This window comes from Podarcis vaucheri, assembly GCF_965113315.1.
Source record: "Podarcis vaucheri genome assembly, chromosome: 5".
NCBI classification, from domain to species: domain Eukaryota; kingdom Metazoa; phylum Chordata; class Lepidosauria; order Squamata; family Lacertidae; genus Podarcis; species Podarcis vaucheri.
The window spans coordinates 90,830,140-90,846,869 of NC_138763.1; positions in this window are offsets into that span (position 1 = coordinate 90,830,140).

Below are 16,730 nucleotides of genomic sequence, written 5' to 3' on the forward strand. Positions count from 1 at the left end.
ATGCTTCAGGGACGGATAGCATACCCCCAGCAACAAAACTGGACAGCTTCGGACTCGGTGCTGGGAAATGACAGTCTCCCCATAAAAGAAGTGGATAAACATCTGGAATTGCAGAAGCCCACCGGTGTGTATGCCACACTGCAATGAAACAGAGCTATTTCACATTCATTTGACTGATTGTGCACCGTGCATTAGTAATGACTGAACTGGAGCCGATATCTCATGCCGCGCACATTTTACGGCAGAAGAACCTGGGAATTGTTATTTATTTGGCTGCATTTTGTTCACGATCCTATGGAATCCAGAATATTTGAGGTGTAAAGGAGCCAAGGCTGTCCTGTTCCCCCCCCCCAGCACTTATTTATGCTCTCTGATCTGCTCGTAAAAACCTAAGTCATCCCAACTTTTTTCTTATTTACCGTATTTTTTGATGTATAAGACTCACTTTTTCCCTCCTAAAAAGTAAGGGGAAATGAGTGTGTGTCTTATGGAGTGAATGCAGGCTGCGCAGCTATCCCAGAAGCCAGAACAGCAAGAGGGATTGCTGCTTTCACTGCGCAGCGATCCCTCTTGCTGTTCTGGCTTCTGAGATTCAGAATATTTTCTTTTCTTGTTTTCCTCCTCCAAAAACTAGGTGTGTCTTGTGGTCTGGTGCGTCTTATAGAGCGAAAAATACGCTGCATCCTGCCTTTCCTCCAAAATGCTCAAGGTACTGTGCATTCCTGTTCCTATTTTATCCATACAACAACCCTGTGAGGGAGGCTAAGCTGAGATATAGTAGTATTATGGGTAGCATTTAGCGGCCTTTCACTCTAAGGTCCCAAGGTGCGTTACAACATTAAAACACAATAATAACAGCAGCGAGAATACTTCTGGCCCAAAAATGGAAACAGGAAGAATTACCAACGGTGGAAGAATGGAGAATGAAACTGACTGATTATGCAGAATTGGACAAATTAACAGGGAAGATTTGATATTTGCGAGACCATAAGTCCATCGAGGACTGGGAAAAATTTACAGATTATCTGAAAAGTATATGTGAAGAACAGACAACGCTTGTAGGTTTTCAAGATGTTCTGTGAAAAATCGAGGAATATTGTAAAAAAAAGGAATAAGATTGGGGAGGTTATATATAAAGGCAATATTAAGATTGGGAAATGCATTAACAATACAATTTAAACGGAAGATTGGCAGAGAAACTGAGGGAAGTCAAAAAAAAAAGAAGAATGTGCGATAAAATGTGATATGGTGGTATAAATTTGTATTTGAAAAACTGAATAAAAAATATTATAAAAAATAAAACTAATAATAATAATAATAATAATAATAATAATAATAATAATAATAATAATAATATTTTATTTATACCCCGCCCCTTCCCGGTTCAGGAAACCGGGCTCAGGGCAGCTAACAACAAATTTAAAACACTTAATTTATGCTACAAAAAAACCAGCATAAAATACGGTATAAATCATAAATAAAACAATAAAATAAAAAATCAATTAAGGGGGGAAATCCATCCAATAAACATTAGATGATCACCAGGGCTAGCTGGCTAAATTAGTCCTATTTGGGACAGCGAGGAGACCAGGGGAGAATTAGCTGTGGGATCCCAGAGCGGGTAATCTTCACAAAAAGGGGAGGGGGAGGGAAGGAAGGGGAACAAAAGATCAGGCCAGGTTCAAATTGAAAGCCAGGCAGAATAGCTCTGGCTTACAGGCCCTGCGGAAGGAAGTTAAATCCTGCAGGGTCTTGGTCTCATGGGACAGAGCATTCCATCAGGTCGGAGCCATCACTGAGAAGGCCCTGGCCCTGGTGGAGGACAATCTAACTTTCTTAGGGCCCGGGACCTCTAAACTAGGATTATTCATGGACCTTAAGGTCCTCTGCGGAGCATACCAGGAGAGGCGGTCCCATAAGTACGAGGGCCCTAAGCCACAAAGGGCTTTAAAAGGTCAAAACCAGCACTTTAACCTGACCTGATATTAACAGCGCTTTAAAACAACTTGCCCTAAAAAATATACACCTCAAGTGTCAAAACCCAAAGAGGTTCAGCATTTGCCAGAGACACCGCTGTGGAAAGGGAATTTTGCAACTTAGGGGCCACCACCAAGAAGTCCCAGGTGTCTACCACCCAGAGCTGCTGAGGGCAGAGGAACCACGGAGGGTCTCCTCTCCTGACCCCAGCACCTAAGAATGTCTGAAGGGAAGGACATGAAATATCTTGAGGGCAATGGCATAGACTCCTTTGCGAACTGTGGAAGGGTTGTAGCGCAACTGCATTTCCATACTAATGATCACCTTCCTCACAGTTCTTACCTGCTTACCGATCCGACCAATAAACCCACCTTCGAGCAGGATGTAAGAAAAAAAAATCATGAAGATTTTGGAGCCGGCCTGAGAAAGGTGCTTCTTTCGTAACCCCAGTGCTGGTTTTGACCCTGGTACTAAAGCAGCTAACCTGTATCCCTGCCCTTCTCAGGCTTCCATCAGGTTTTGCTATCAACTCAAAAAAATCCCCAGATCTGCGCCTGATCCGCCAGTCCTGCTTATTGTTGTTGTTTAGTCGTTTAGTCGTGTCCGACTCTTCGTGACCCCATGGACCAGAGCACGCCAGGCACTTCTGTCTTCCACTGCCTCCCGCAGTTTAGTCAATCTCATGCTGGTAGCTTCGAGAACACTGTCCAACCATCTCATCCTCTGTCATCCCCTTCTCCTTGTGCCCTCCATCTTTCCCAACATCAGGGTCTTTTCCAGGGAGTCTTCTCTTCTCATGAGGTGGCCAAAGTATCTGCCCCACAGCTCCGACCAAGGACTTGTGAAACAGAACATTGGAAATCCTCTCTCCACCACCCTCCCTTCTTCCATCAGCCCTTTAGCAGTCCCATAAGTGTGTCAGTATCACTGCCGGGCTGTTTGGCACAGCAGGACACTGGTTTCTAAGTTGGCCATGTGGATGGTAGTAGGAAAGAAAGAAGGAAGGGGAGTCGCAACAGGCAGTTAGTAATAATAATGAAATATTATTTGTACCCCGCCCATCTGGCTGGGTTTCCCCAGCCACTCTGGGCGGCTTCCGACCGAATATTAAAATACAATAGTCTATTAAACATTAAAAGCTTCCCTAAACAAGGCTGCCTTCAGATGTCTTCTAAAAGTCTGGCAGTTGTTTTTCTCTTTGACATCTGGTGGGAGGGCGTTCCACAGGGCGGGTGCCACTACCAAGAAGGCCCTCTGCCTGGTTCCCTGTAACTTGGCTTCTCGCAGCGAGGGAACCGCCAGAAGGCCCTCAGCACTGGACCTCAGTGTCCGGGCAGAATGATGGGGGTGGATAATAATAATTTATTATTTGTACCCCGTCCATTTGGCTGGGTCTCCCCAGCCACTCTGGGCGGCTTCCAACAAAGATTAAAAATACATTGAAATGTCACACATTAAAAACTTCCCTGAACAGGGCTGCCTTCAGATGTCTTCTCAATGCCAGGTAGTTGTTTATCTCTTTGACATCTGATGGGAGGGCGTTCCACAGGGAAGGCGCCACTACTGAGAAGGCCCTCTGCCTGGTTCCCTGTAACTTGGCTTCTCGCAGTGAGGGAACTGCCAGAAGGCCCTCGGCGCTGGACCTCAGCGTCCGGCCAGAACGATGGGGGTGGAGACGCTCCTTCAGGTATACTGGGCTGAGGCAAAGTATACCTTTGTGCAAAGGAGATCTTTGCAACGGTCCTCTCCAAAGTCACCATGCTTCCACCACCATACTGCCTCCTCGGGGCTGCCACTGACAGTGAGCCGAGCGCACGAGCCTGTACCCCAGCTTCTTCCTGGAAATTCCACCGCTGAGTGGTCCATTTAGCTGTGATGTTTGTCCGGCTAAGCGAGGTCTGAGAAGGAAGCCGCTGTCCGCTTGCTGAGCTGGGATGCTGCCTGTTTGGCTGTGTGTGTGTGTGTGTGTGTGTAGCTCATGGTCAGAACTGGTGGAGGGGAGGCCCCTGCCGACCGCCCTTCCGCACCCTGTGTCTCCCCCCCCTCCCCACAGCCCCTTAGCACCGAGCGGAGCCTGCTGTTGGCTGGAGAGGCTCTGTTCCTGCGTTGCCACATTGTGACAGATGATTGACTCGAAACAATATCTAAGGCGATCAGGATAAAGTACCGACCATTTCAAGGCTCAGCAGAATTCAAATTCTAATTAGACTTCTCACCACATTCCAAATAAAAATTGTTCCCCTGATATCCTTTTTGCCTATCAGGTGTCTCTCCCTGATCGCTGGAACAAAACGCATAAAGAAAGTGATTAAAGCCATAACAAAGGCATAAAATTGAAATTATTGCTGGCATCACATCTGGGAGTAGAAAGTGTCACCACACACATCCCTCCCTGTCCCCTCCCCTCCCCCATTGCACCGGCTAGAGCTCCCCTCCCGAAACCCACACAAAGCATTGAAACTCTTGGCCAGAGAGCACCTCTGGCTTTCCTTCCACCGTTCCCAGTCCGGGTCTCTCTTCCTCTTCCCCCATGACCTGAATCACATACAGGGTGGCTGTGTGTTTATTAGAAGGGCTTATTTCCCTCTCTCTCTTTTTTAGAACGATTCCAATTCTGCCGGCGTTGTTTTTTTTACCATTTCTATCATTCCCATCATTTCCTGCATCCCTGCAAAATGTGTCACTGTCATTATTTTATATGGCGGTGACGGAGTCTTACAGATATTTTCCACAACGCCACCAAGCAAATCCGCGGTTGAGGTAGGATGATTCTCCCGGCTGGCAGTCCAGCATTCTGTTTAATGGCACCCACGGTGCGTATTTCACCTGCAAGTCCGGTCCTGCTAATCTGTTTGTTTCTTCTTAATACACGTCACGCTAACCGTCGCCTGATGATGACATCATAAGGGGGTCATATTATGCCCCACAACATGGTCACCTGAAGGATGAAGGTACCTCCATCAATTCGGCAAACCCTTTGAATTTGTCTTAGGGCGTCTTCATAAGCAATACAAAAAGCAGACACACACACAAACAGAAAAACGCTAAAGCATTCAAGCCGAAAGCAATATTCACATATATTCAACATTCACTAAAAAGTCCTATTTTGTCATCCAAATTTGAGACATTTGAAGGCAACTTTATCTCACAATCTGAATGCCCTATAGTAAAAACCTGCACATCTACTTGAGTTCAGTGATCCTTATTCCCAGGTAAATGTGTACAGGATTGCAGCCTTAGACTCGTTGGCACCTCTCAGTTGTCTGGATTTTGGCAGGCTTTTAGTACCGAACGTTCATAAACATCACATTTCCATTGCATGTCACCTATCAAACGCTGTCAGCTAAAAACATACCATTACATGTCAGCCATCAAATAACAACTCATATCAAATATTTAAAACGCCTATCATTTGCTGTAAAATATGGATGAATATCTGCAAAATATAAAACTCTTAAGGGATTTTGGTATGGGGGGGTTCATTTCAGACCTACAAAACCTAAACCGTCATATTGCTGACAATAAACCCAATCATATGTATCATTTGTATAGTAGATACTGAAGACCTACACACACAAAATGTGATATTGTGAAATTCATCGAAGTCTGCCACTTCCCATCTAGGAAACAATGCTCATTTCTTTAAGAGCTGCAGGGCTGGGAGATATTTTGACTATGTGGGGCTCTGAGCAACATGCGCATGTACCACAGACAGAGAAAATGGGAGGTGGCCATTTTTCAACATTTGTATCTTTAAACACATGAATTTAGCAGCTATCATTGTTGTCCATCCTTGATACTCACAACAACCCTCTGGTGTAGGCTAGGTTGAGCACTTCATGGTCGCTCCAGTCTTAGGCGGCGTACAGATGCTGAATGAAACATTACAGTGAGAAGGTGATTATTTTTCCTATTCATGTTTTTCATCTATGTGCTTTTTATGGGACATGAAGAGACTTAATGTGGTCTAAAAGGAAGAGTACTCACCTTAGATACTTTGAGACCATGAAGGGCTTCTGTGGTCTTGTCAGGCCACTCACTTTCAGAGAATACAGTGTTCCCCACCTGTGAAATGGGCTCAGTATAGCAGTGTTCAAATTATCGGCAGTGGGGCAGGAGGTCCCTGGATGAAAGCAACAGCTCTACCCCCCTGGCCCTCCACCCCAGTTTTAACAGAATTATGTGGCCTATAAACAGCATTGCAAAAGAGAAGGGGTCTGGATCTCTGCGTTCCCCATCGAGCACAGATGAAAATAATGCAAGCGTACAATATCTGTTTTCACCGACTGCTCAATGTACAAAACATAAAGCAGGTGTTTGTGTGTGAGAGGATATGTCCCAACTTGCATTCCTTCAGAGCACCACCCACATTTTCAAAATATATACAAACATACCCATACAACATCAATATCTTAAGACTAGTGAGGCTCATGTGACTCATAGACACACACCCACACACCCCGTTGTTGCATTCGCCTCTAGCTGTGTGTCTCAGGGTCCTTCAGTGCTCTGATGTGAGAGGGCATAATGCACATTATTCTCACGGGGCTGGTCCCAATTCCCATTGAAGACTTGCATACACGTTCCATTATTCCCCCAGACAAATGTACCGTAATATTCTGTGTTAGTTGTCCCTTGTTCCACTGAGGCTGCACTCCTATACACTTTGACCCGGAAGGAAGCCCCAGTGAACTCCATGGGACTTGTTTCTGCGTAGGGATTGATTGATTGATTGATTGATTGATTGATTGATTTTAATATTGATATCCCACTCTTAATCCAAAATATCAGGACAGGGGACAGAATATCTTCAATAAACAACCATAAACACCAGGCAAAGGATTGCACTGTAAATTCTTGCTTGCCTCTAGTGAAGTGAATTCTAGATAGAGAGAAGTTAGAGGTAAGGACTAGAGACAACAACCAAGGCCCAGGGGCTGGATCCGGCCCAATCGCCTTCTAAATCCAGCCTGTGGACGGTCCTGGAATCAGCATGTTTTTACATGAGTAGAATGTGTGCTTTTATTTAAAATGCATATCTTGGTTATTTGTGGGGCATAGGAATTCGTTCATATTTTTCCCCAAAAAATATAGTCCGGCCCCCCACAAGGTCTGAGGGTCAGTGGACCGGTCCCCTGCTAAAAAAGTTTGCTGACCCCTGGTCTATATGCAAGAACGCGTGTAATGGCACTGACTCCTGGATCTATGCCTATCCCGGTTCCTTACGGGGTACCCAGGGCTGAGAGACAGCCATACTTCCTTCACAGATCAAACTTGGCATCTTCCTACAGAGATTCTGCACATACAGAAATAAAACTAATGTGTGAACAGGGTAGTCAGTCCAGGCTTTCCTGGGCTCAAGCAAGTTTCACTGGGCATAGCACTCGGGCATGTCGGAATGCCTTTCTTGCCCTTTCTCCCTTACATCAGTGCCCTGAATCGATATTTCACCTCACCAGTGGCCTAGCCAGCCCTTTTAGCTAGCTGAGGGGGCACCTCCAGAAGAGAGTTAGAAAAAGAAAGGAGAGGGAGGGAAGGGGAAGGAGGGAGGGAGGGAGGGAGAAAGAGAGAGAGAGAGACTGAGACTAAAGCGATATAAAATTAAAAGGTAAAAAGCAGGAACGCAAATGGGAGCACTCTTTCAGCTTTCACATTATTAATGACTCTTCAAAAAATCGGCGAGTTTTCCAATCTTCTCCGAGAAGCGCTTGAAGGAGCTCACAGATGAAACTGACCTTCAAAATGTTCTTTGGTCTTTAGTTAAGAAATTCGCTCGCCATTATGGCATCATTAGGGAAACAAGGATAAAATTACTCCATGGTTAATGACCTATAGTATCTCCCCACCAAAATTTGTTTCAGATCTAATAAAACTGTGCTTAACACACTCGGATGAGTTATGAGGACTGTTCTGCAGGGTATTAAAATGTGGAAAATAGATTTTCCGAAGCTGGGGGGACTGGACTTTTCGAATCAGATAGCAGAATGGAATTTTCTGGGCAATAAATTCTTCCATGTCTCAATTTCATCTCGCTCGCTCGCTCGCTCTCCCTGTCTCTCTCTCTCTCTTTCCCTCTCTCTCTTGCGTGCGCTCTCTCTCTCTCTCTCTCTCTTTCTTATTCACTCTCCCCCTGAAATGCAAAAGCAACATGGAAATCTTTATAGTGCAGAGACTTATATAAACTTGAGTGTGGCTTGAGAAGGAAAGATCCCCCTTTCTGCTTTTATGTTTTGTGTTCAGGTGGAAGTTATTATTGCTCCTTTCATCTAAGCAATTCCATTGCCGTTCTCTTTTGGTGTAGCAGTTTTTATTTTTATTTTACCTTAGTTGGGTGTGGCATTAGAATTAAACTTGTGAAGGATATTGTCGTGGCTGGGGGGGGGCATTCGAGAATTTGCACCAGAAAGAAAGATCCCTTTCCCTTCTTCTTCATTTGTGCCCCGAATCAGTGAGGGTCACCCCACACCTTGGGGATCTTGACCCACACCAGTGTGCAGAATCTAGGGAGAAGGCATCCAAGTTTGCTTGCCAACAGATATGAAGGGGTGGACTGACCTATGGAGAGTCCACCAGAGAGTTTATGTTCAGCATGGAACGCACACATGCCGCAACAGTTAGGAGCATGGCTGCTCTCATCTGCAGAACGTGAGAAATAAAAAAATATTGTGATGCATCTCTCTATAATTTGGGGTCACCCGGATCCCACAGATGGACTGGGGGTAGTGGATGAACCCAGTCAAATCTGTTGTTGCCTGAAGCAGGAGCCCGCGTCTCTGGTGGTGCTTCTAGGTTAGCGAGGGCTAGTTACTGCCGCTGAGAGAGGTGGCTTGCGAGGTAATGGCATTTTGCTCTCTTTAAACTTTAATCTTTCCTATTAATTCCCAGCAACTGGAGAATGTATGAGAGTTAATGTTCCATGAACGTGTTTCTCACTCGACAGTCTCTTCGAGCTAATTACCTTCAGGTGCTAAATGGAGGGAAATTGCAATCCATTTGGATGTGAAAAAATTTCGCCTTTCCAATCCCCTGTGAAACATTCTTTTTCCTGAGTGTTGCAGAAAGAATGCACTTGGGTTTTTTTTTTAATGTTTTCTTTCTCTACCAACTCCCCCCCCCTCCACACACACACACACACACGCACACAACCCAAGCAACATCCCTTCTTCCCTCAAAGACTCAAGAGTTCTTCTTCGGCAATCTGTGAGCAGTTTGCTAAGTGAAAGGAAGGAGGTATCTCCGCATAGTCACTCGGGATCCAGCACCAGCTCTTAAGAAGGGGAGCTGGAGGCACAGAGACGTAGTATACTGCAAAATATGTAGGAGGAAAATCCATTGCTTCGCAGGCCTGGAATCCAGGTGTGCGACACACGCGTGATTATTACAGACATTTTCTCAACTGCCGAGTTTTGAACACAAGGATAATAGAACATCCCAGGCTATAGCAAGCCGTTTCCATTTCATATACAGCTGGGGGGGGGTGAAGGAGAATCTCCACCCCCATCGTTCAGCCCGGACACTGAGATCCAGCACCAAGGGCCTTCTGGTGGTTCCCTCACTGTGAGAAGTGAAGTTATAGGGAACCAGGCAGAGGGCCTTCTCGGTAGTGGCACCTGCCCTGTGGAACACCCTCCCATCAAGGAGATGAGTAACTATATACCGTATTTTCCTGTGCATAAGATGCCCCCTTGTATAAGATGCCCCCTGCTGTTGAGCTTTTTGGGGGGGTCATGACCCACAGTTGTTGAGCTTTTTTTAGGGGGGAATTATCGAAATTCACTCACCCGCCTGTCCTACCCTTCCACTCATGCGCGTTGCAAATCCCACCGATCCTATGTCCCATCGCCAGCAGAACCCGCCAATCGCCCACCCAATTCCTACAGTGAAAGCCAATCAACAACAGCCCTTGCCACAGCCAACAATAACACACCCGATAGCCAATGACAATCTCCGACTCGTGGCAGCAACCAATCCCACGTCCCCCCATACACTATCTGTGCATAAGACGATGAGGCACAATTTTTAACATACTTTTATAATAAAAAATAAATCTGAAGGCAGCCCAGTATAGGGAAGCTTTTAAATGTGCAATGTTTTATTATGTTTATTGGAAGCCACCAGAGTGCCTGGGGCAACCTAGTCAAATTGGCGGGTTATTATTGTTATTACAGTGGTACCTCGGGTTACATACGCTTCAGGTTACATACACTTCAGGTTACAGACTCCGCTAACCCAGAAATATTACCTCAGGTTAAGAACTTTGCTTCAGGATGAGAACAGAAATCGTGCTCCGGCGGCGTGTCAGCAGCAGGAGTCCCCATTAGCTAAAGTGGTGCTTCAAGTTAAGAACAGTTTCAGCTTAGGAACAGACCTCTGGAACGAATTAAGTACTTAACCCGAGGTACCACTGTATTATTATTATTATTATTATTATTGGAGTCCTTTCTTGGAATCATTGGGCATTTCACCTTCAGTATGAAACACAAGCACCAAAACACCACAACAAAACACAATGTAGCTTCAGGTGGTATAATACCTAAAAGAGACCTCCTCCAGTAAGGCCCCCAACTTGAGCCCTACAACTTGCAATGGAGACCCTGTTGGTGGTGCCACTGCTGGCTGCTGCCAAGTTAGTGCTGATCCATGACAGGGCCTTCTCCATGTTGGCTCCCCATTTGTGGAATACCCTCCTTGGGAAGCTGTGTCATGTCTCCTTCATTGTTAGCATTAAGGAGGAAGTGAAAACATGCCTGTTCACCCACATGTTTGATAGGCGGTCTCAGCAACCTTGAAATTATTAGCTGTGAGAGTATGTGGCCATTCTCAGGTGTTCTTAATGTTGCTGTTTTTACATGTTTTTATTTTATTTTTTATTATCTTATTTTGCTCCTTCATTGTTCGCCCCCCTGAGCTCCTTTGGGCGGAAGAACGGGATAGAAACAATAACAATAATGATAGTAACAGTAATGATAATAGTAAAATCTGCGTCTTGTTTCTCAGAATCCTCAGAAGACAGTGAATTTCATTCACTGTGGGACCATTCCTACTAGAAATCTTGCATAGCTGTCAACCGTCCCTTACTTGGCGGGAAACTCCCTTATCCCAGCGCCGTATCCTGCTGCTGTCCCTTATTGATGATGTCCCTTAAATTTCCTGGGTTTCAAAGGAAGCAGCTCCTCTCCCTCCCTCCCTGCCAGCCAGGGAGGAGGGAGGCTCCAACTGTGTTGCTTGGCTACCCGCCCCGCCCCCCTCCAGCCTCCTCTAACCAACCTCAGCCCCCGGGAGCTCCTCCCCACTGGGACTGAGGAGCCTTGAGAGGAGAGCGAGGGCAACCATAGAGAAAGCAGTTAAAGTTAAGGGCATTTGCAGATGACCTAGTATTGACTTTACAAGAGCCAAACACTAGTACGAAAAGGGTGTTGGAAATAATTCAACAATTTGGCCAGGTAGCTGGATTTAAACTGAATAAACAAAAAACTAAAGTTTTAGGAAAAAATTTAACAGTCATGGAGAAGGAGGAATTTCAAGAAGAGACAGGTTTGACAGTGGTTAAGAAGGTGAAATACCTAGGGGTTTATTTGACATCAAAAAATTTGAACTTGTATAAGGACAACTATGAAAAATGTTGGTTAGAAATTAAAAAAGATCTAGAAATATGGTCAAATTTGAAATTGTCAATGTTAGGCCGAATTGCAGTTATCAAGATGAATGTATTGCCTAGAATGCTATTTTTGTTTCAAACTTTGCAGATTCTTGACAAGATGGACTGTTTCAAGAGGTGGCAGAAAGACATTGCGAAATTTGTCTGGCAGGGCAAAAAGCCCAGAATAAAATTTAAAGTACTTACAGATGCAAAAGAAAGAGGGGGATTTGCCCTGCCGGACTTAAAACTGTACTATGAAGCAGCAGCGTTTTGCTGGCTGAAAGAGTGGATGCTCCTCGAGAATACAGATATCTTGGATTTAGAAGGTTTTAATAATACATTTGGTTGGCATGCATATTTATGATAAAATCAAAGTGCATAGGGCCTTTAAAAATCACATTGTTAGAAAAGCATTGTTTAATGTTTGGATAAGATATAAAGACTTGTTGGAAAACAAAACCCCTAGATGGTTGTCACCCTTGGAGGCTAAGGCACTGAAGAAACTCAATATGGAGGCCGGATGGGCAAAGTATTGGGAAATTTTGGAACAAGATGGAGATAAATTGAAATTACAGAGTCATGAGAAAATGAAACCTAAAGTACGAGATTGGCTCCATTATTATCAAATAATGGAGGTTTATAAACAAGACAGGAAAATTGGCTTCCAGGTGGAAAAATCAAAATTAGAGACTGAACTGTTAGAACCCAATACTAAGAATTTGTCAAGAATGTATAATTTGCTGCTGAAATGGAATACACAAGATGAAACAGTTAAATCAGCCATGATTAAGTGGGCACAGGACATTGGCCATAACATTATGTTTGCTGACTGGGAAAGGTTGTGGAACACCGGTATTAAATTCACGGCATGTAATGCCCTAAAGGAAAATATTATGAAAATGATTTACAGGTGGTACATGACCCCAGTCAAGCTAGCAAAAATTTACCATTTGCCTGATAATAAATGTTGGAAATGTAAAGAAACTGAAGGTACTTTCTACCATCTTTGGTGGACATGCCCGAAGATTAAGGCTTTCTGGGAAATGATATATAATGAAATGAAAAAGGTACTTAAATGTACTTTCCCTAAGAAACCAGAGGCCTTCCTCTTGGGCATTGTCGGCCAATTGGTGTCAAAGAAAGATAGAACTTTCTTTATGTACGCCACTACAGCAGCAAGAATACTTATCGCAAAGTATTGGAAGACACAAGATCTACCCACCCTGGAAGAATGGCAGATGAAAGTGATGGACTATATGACATTGGCAGAGATGACTGGCAGAATCCGTGACCAGGGAAAAGAGACGGCGGAAGAAGAATGGAAGAAATTTAAAATCTACCGTAAGGACTACTATAAACTTGATGAATGTTAGAATGTCGAGGTTTTGAGAAAGAAAGGGTTACAGTGATATAAGATTAGACTGAAGGAAAGATTAAGAGGACAGAGGTTTGACAGAAATATTTAGAAGTTGCTAAAAAAATTTGGACATTGGGATGCAGAAAGGGGAGGTATGGGGGAGTCTGAGAAAAGAGGTTTATAGAAAAAAAGGTTATGAAATTATACGTGTTTGTATGTCTTTTTATATGTTTGTATTGTTTTAAAAAATTTGTAAAACCAATAAAAAAATTTATAAAAAGAAGAAGAGAGAAAGCAGTTCAGAGAGAGGAGGCGGAGGCGGAGGCGCGGGCAGGTGTCCCAAGGGCTAACCATAGAGGGGGAAAGCAGAGGAAGGACCGCAAGCGCTTCTCCCATAGATTTGTAGTGGTAGACTAGCATAGATGGTCTGATCTGCAGGTTTACTTCGGGTGCTATTTCCCCCCTCTCTTCCTCCCGCCCCACCTGATGGAACTGAGAGCTGCAGATGGAGCACGAGAGAAAAGATACAGAACTGCAGCAGCATCTTCGTAGCTTGGACTTCGTTTTGCGTGAAAAGTGGTTGCTGCTTGTAGTTATTTAATTGCAGTGTTTCATCGGCTGTTGTCCTGAGCAGCAACCTCTGGAAACGAAGAGCTAAAAACCGGCGCTGCTCTCCCAAATTATCTGGTCCCTTTTAACTTCGTATTTCAGCTGGTTGACTAAAATCCCTTATTTTGGCTGCTGGTCCCTTATTTTCGAGGCTGCTGGTCCCTTATTTTCAAATCTGTAAGTTGACGGCTATGATCTTGTCCACGATCAGTTGAGCAGGACGGAAGAGGAAACTCTGTGTAAATGAAAATTAAGAAGTGCTTTGGGCTACAAACATAACCAGTAATTCCAGTGACAGCCAGTTGGAACTGCGTCAAAATCCCATTGTCGCCACAGGGCATATCCAGATTTACCTTTCTTCAGTGCTTTCCAGTCATGGGCCGCACTTTAAAGCGCCATGTCCTTTTTCTTTTTGCTTCGGAGCTTTTGCCACAAAAACCCGCTCTTTAAAGCCGTATTGGAGCCAACTGCAATTTGTGGAAAACCCAAAGTGTCAGGGTTATTTTTTGCGCTTCAGCTTTAAAGAGCTGGTTTTTGAGGCGAAAGCTCCCAAGGCGGAATAAAGCATGATTGGACATGGAGCTTTAAAGGGCAGGGCAGGCCTGGAAAGGACAGGATTGAAGGTAAGTCCAGAGTCTTGTTTCAATGCCTTAAAAAATATATGCATAAGCCACTCCAGGAAGTTCGCAGGACGAAAGGAAGATGGAAAAGAGAAAGAGTGGCAGCATGCCTTGGCCTTTTACCAGGTCTGGAAAGGTCATGCCCACCCACTGGTCATGTGCAAGGAAGAATGCTCCAGACCAGGAGGAAGAGGAAGTTTTGACTGGCTGGACCAAACATTCCCTTGCATGTCCACTCTAGCAAAACAAGGAATGTTGTGTTTGACTGCTCCCAGTGGATTACATCCCACAAATCAGTGGTAAAGTTTTCCTGGCGAAATAATAAATTATAATAAATTTTTATTTATACCCTGCCCTTCCCGGTTCAAAAACTGGGCTCAGGGCGGCTAACAACAAATATAAAACACTTAATTATAAAAGCAGCATAAAATACAGTATAAAAACACGAATAACAATAAAAATCAAAAATCAATTAGATAATGCCCAGGGCTAGCGTCAGAGCAGTTGGAAAACTGCTCAGATCCATGCCTAAAAAGAATGGGACAAGCAGTAAACCTCCTGGACCAATGTTTTCTAGGTGCAGGACGCACGAAGTAAGGATGAGCTCTGGTTTTCAGAGGAATAAATGTTTGGCTTGGGGAGGGGAGGTTGCAGTGATTGGTGGTGGTGATGGTTTTGCCTTCCTGCAGTTGTGGCAAAAGCACCTCTCCCTGGGGTGTGGGCAGTGATGAATTACCCGGACAGACAGTGCACCAGCCAGGTGGCAGCGGCTGGCTGGCTGACTTGTTCAGAAGATGCTCAGTGTAAAACATTTTTAGAGCAAGCTGGTTGGCAGCTGGCCAGACAACAGCCACTTCCTAGCCAGCCAGCTTGCATTAAGGACAGCTAGGTAGTCGGTAGCTTCTCCCCTGCCCTCTGAACAAGGGGGTGCTATGAAGGGGGAAACCCACACATCCTTCAGAAATGTAACAACAACAAAATTTCTTTCAGCCTTCTCCCTCCCCTCCCCCCCGCCCACCTAAAACAATATGGAAGTTTTTGCCCCGAAGAATGGCAGACGAAATTAATGGACTATGCAGAATTGGACAAAATGACAGGAAGGATTCGAAACCCGCGGGACCAGAGATTTACAGAAGATTGGAAGAAGTATATGAATTATTTGAAGAGCAACTGTAATCAACAAATTACACTAGTAGGACTACAAGAAGTTTTGTAAGGAGAAATATACGAAGTGTTACAAAGTAGAAAAAGACAGAGATATTGGTTATGAGTTTGAAATGTAATAGGGAAGATAAGAAATGCATACTGAGAGACTAGGTTGGAAAATTTTCAGACAGGATTGATGGAAGTCAAAAATTTGAATAAGATGTAAAAGTATGTTTAATTACTGTTGAAAATGATAGGTTAAAAAAACTAATTAAAAATTATATATATAAAGGAAGTTTTTGCCCACCACCTGAAAATCAAAAGGGACTAAATTCACCCTTCGTGGTTTGTTTGTTTTTTGCCAGATCGTTTTTATTGATTTCCAAAATTTTACCAAACCATCCACAAATTAAAACAATTTTCCCCAAAATTGGTTTCCCGCACTCTGTTCTTGATGCGTCCAAGTTTTTCTCTCATTACTGTTTTATTTTCCTAGTTGTTTCTAGTTTGCATACTATTCCTTACCATTAGCCTTTTACAGTGGTACCTTGGTTTATGAACTTAATCAGTTCCGGAAGTCCGTTCTTAAACCAAAGCATTCTTAAACCAAGGCGTGCTTTCCCATAGCAGCCGGGGACTTAATTTACAAATGGAACACACTTGACAGGAAGCGGAACATGTTCTGTTTCCAAGACTAAGTTCACAAACCAAAACACCTACTTCCAGGTTTGATACGTTCTTAATCCAAGTTGTTCATAAACTAAGCTGTTCATAAACCAAGGTACCACTGTGCTACAATAGTTTTTTTAAAAAACTTATTTTAAAAAAACTTTTAAAACTTATTTATCTTTATCCATCAGCTTACCAATTCTTGCAAGTACAATATTTTAAGATTTGCAATATCTACAAAGTTAAGTTGCTTCCCAGATTATCAAATCCACAATAAATCAGTAATTATCATTTCTGAAATAAATCCTTTTCCTTCCTTCTTCATGTATGAAACCCAACAGTTCACCATTTGTCATTCCCCTCCCCTGAATTTGATGGATCAGCTGATCAATGGTCACATGATTTCCCAATGAAGCTGATCCCTTCCCTTTACGTAAGGATACTGTAGTTTGCCATCCAGTGCCTCATGTATTATTCTCAAGATTATTGTAGTGGGTTTATATATATATATCTTGTCCACCCTTTACCATAAGGTCCCAGGATGGGCTACAAGTGTGAAAGGCCAGGGTGATTTGTTTCTTTTGACAATAAGTCCTCAAAAGTATTTGTAAAGGCAACTGACAACTGCTAAAACATGTTATTCATGTAAAAGTGTGTGTGTGTATATATAGGTAAAGGTAAAGGGACCCCAGACCATTAGGTCCAGTAGTGG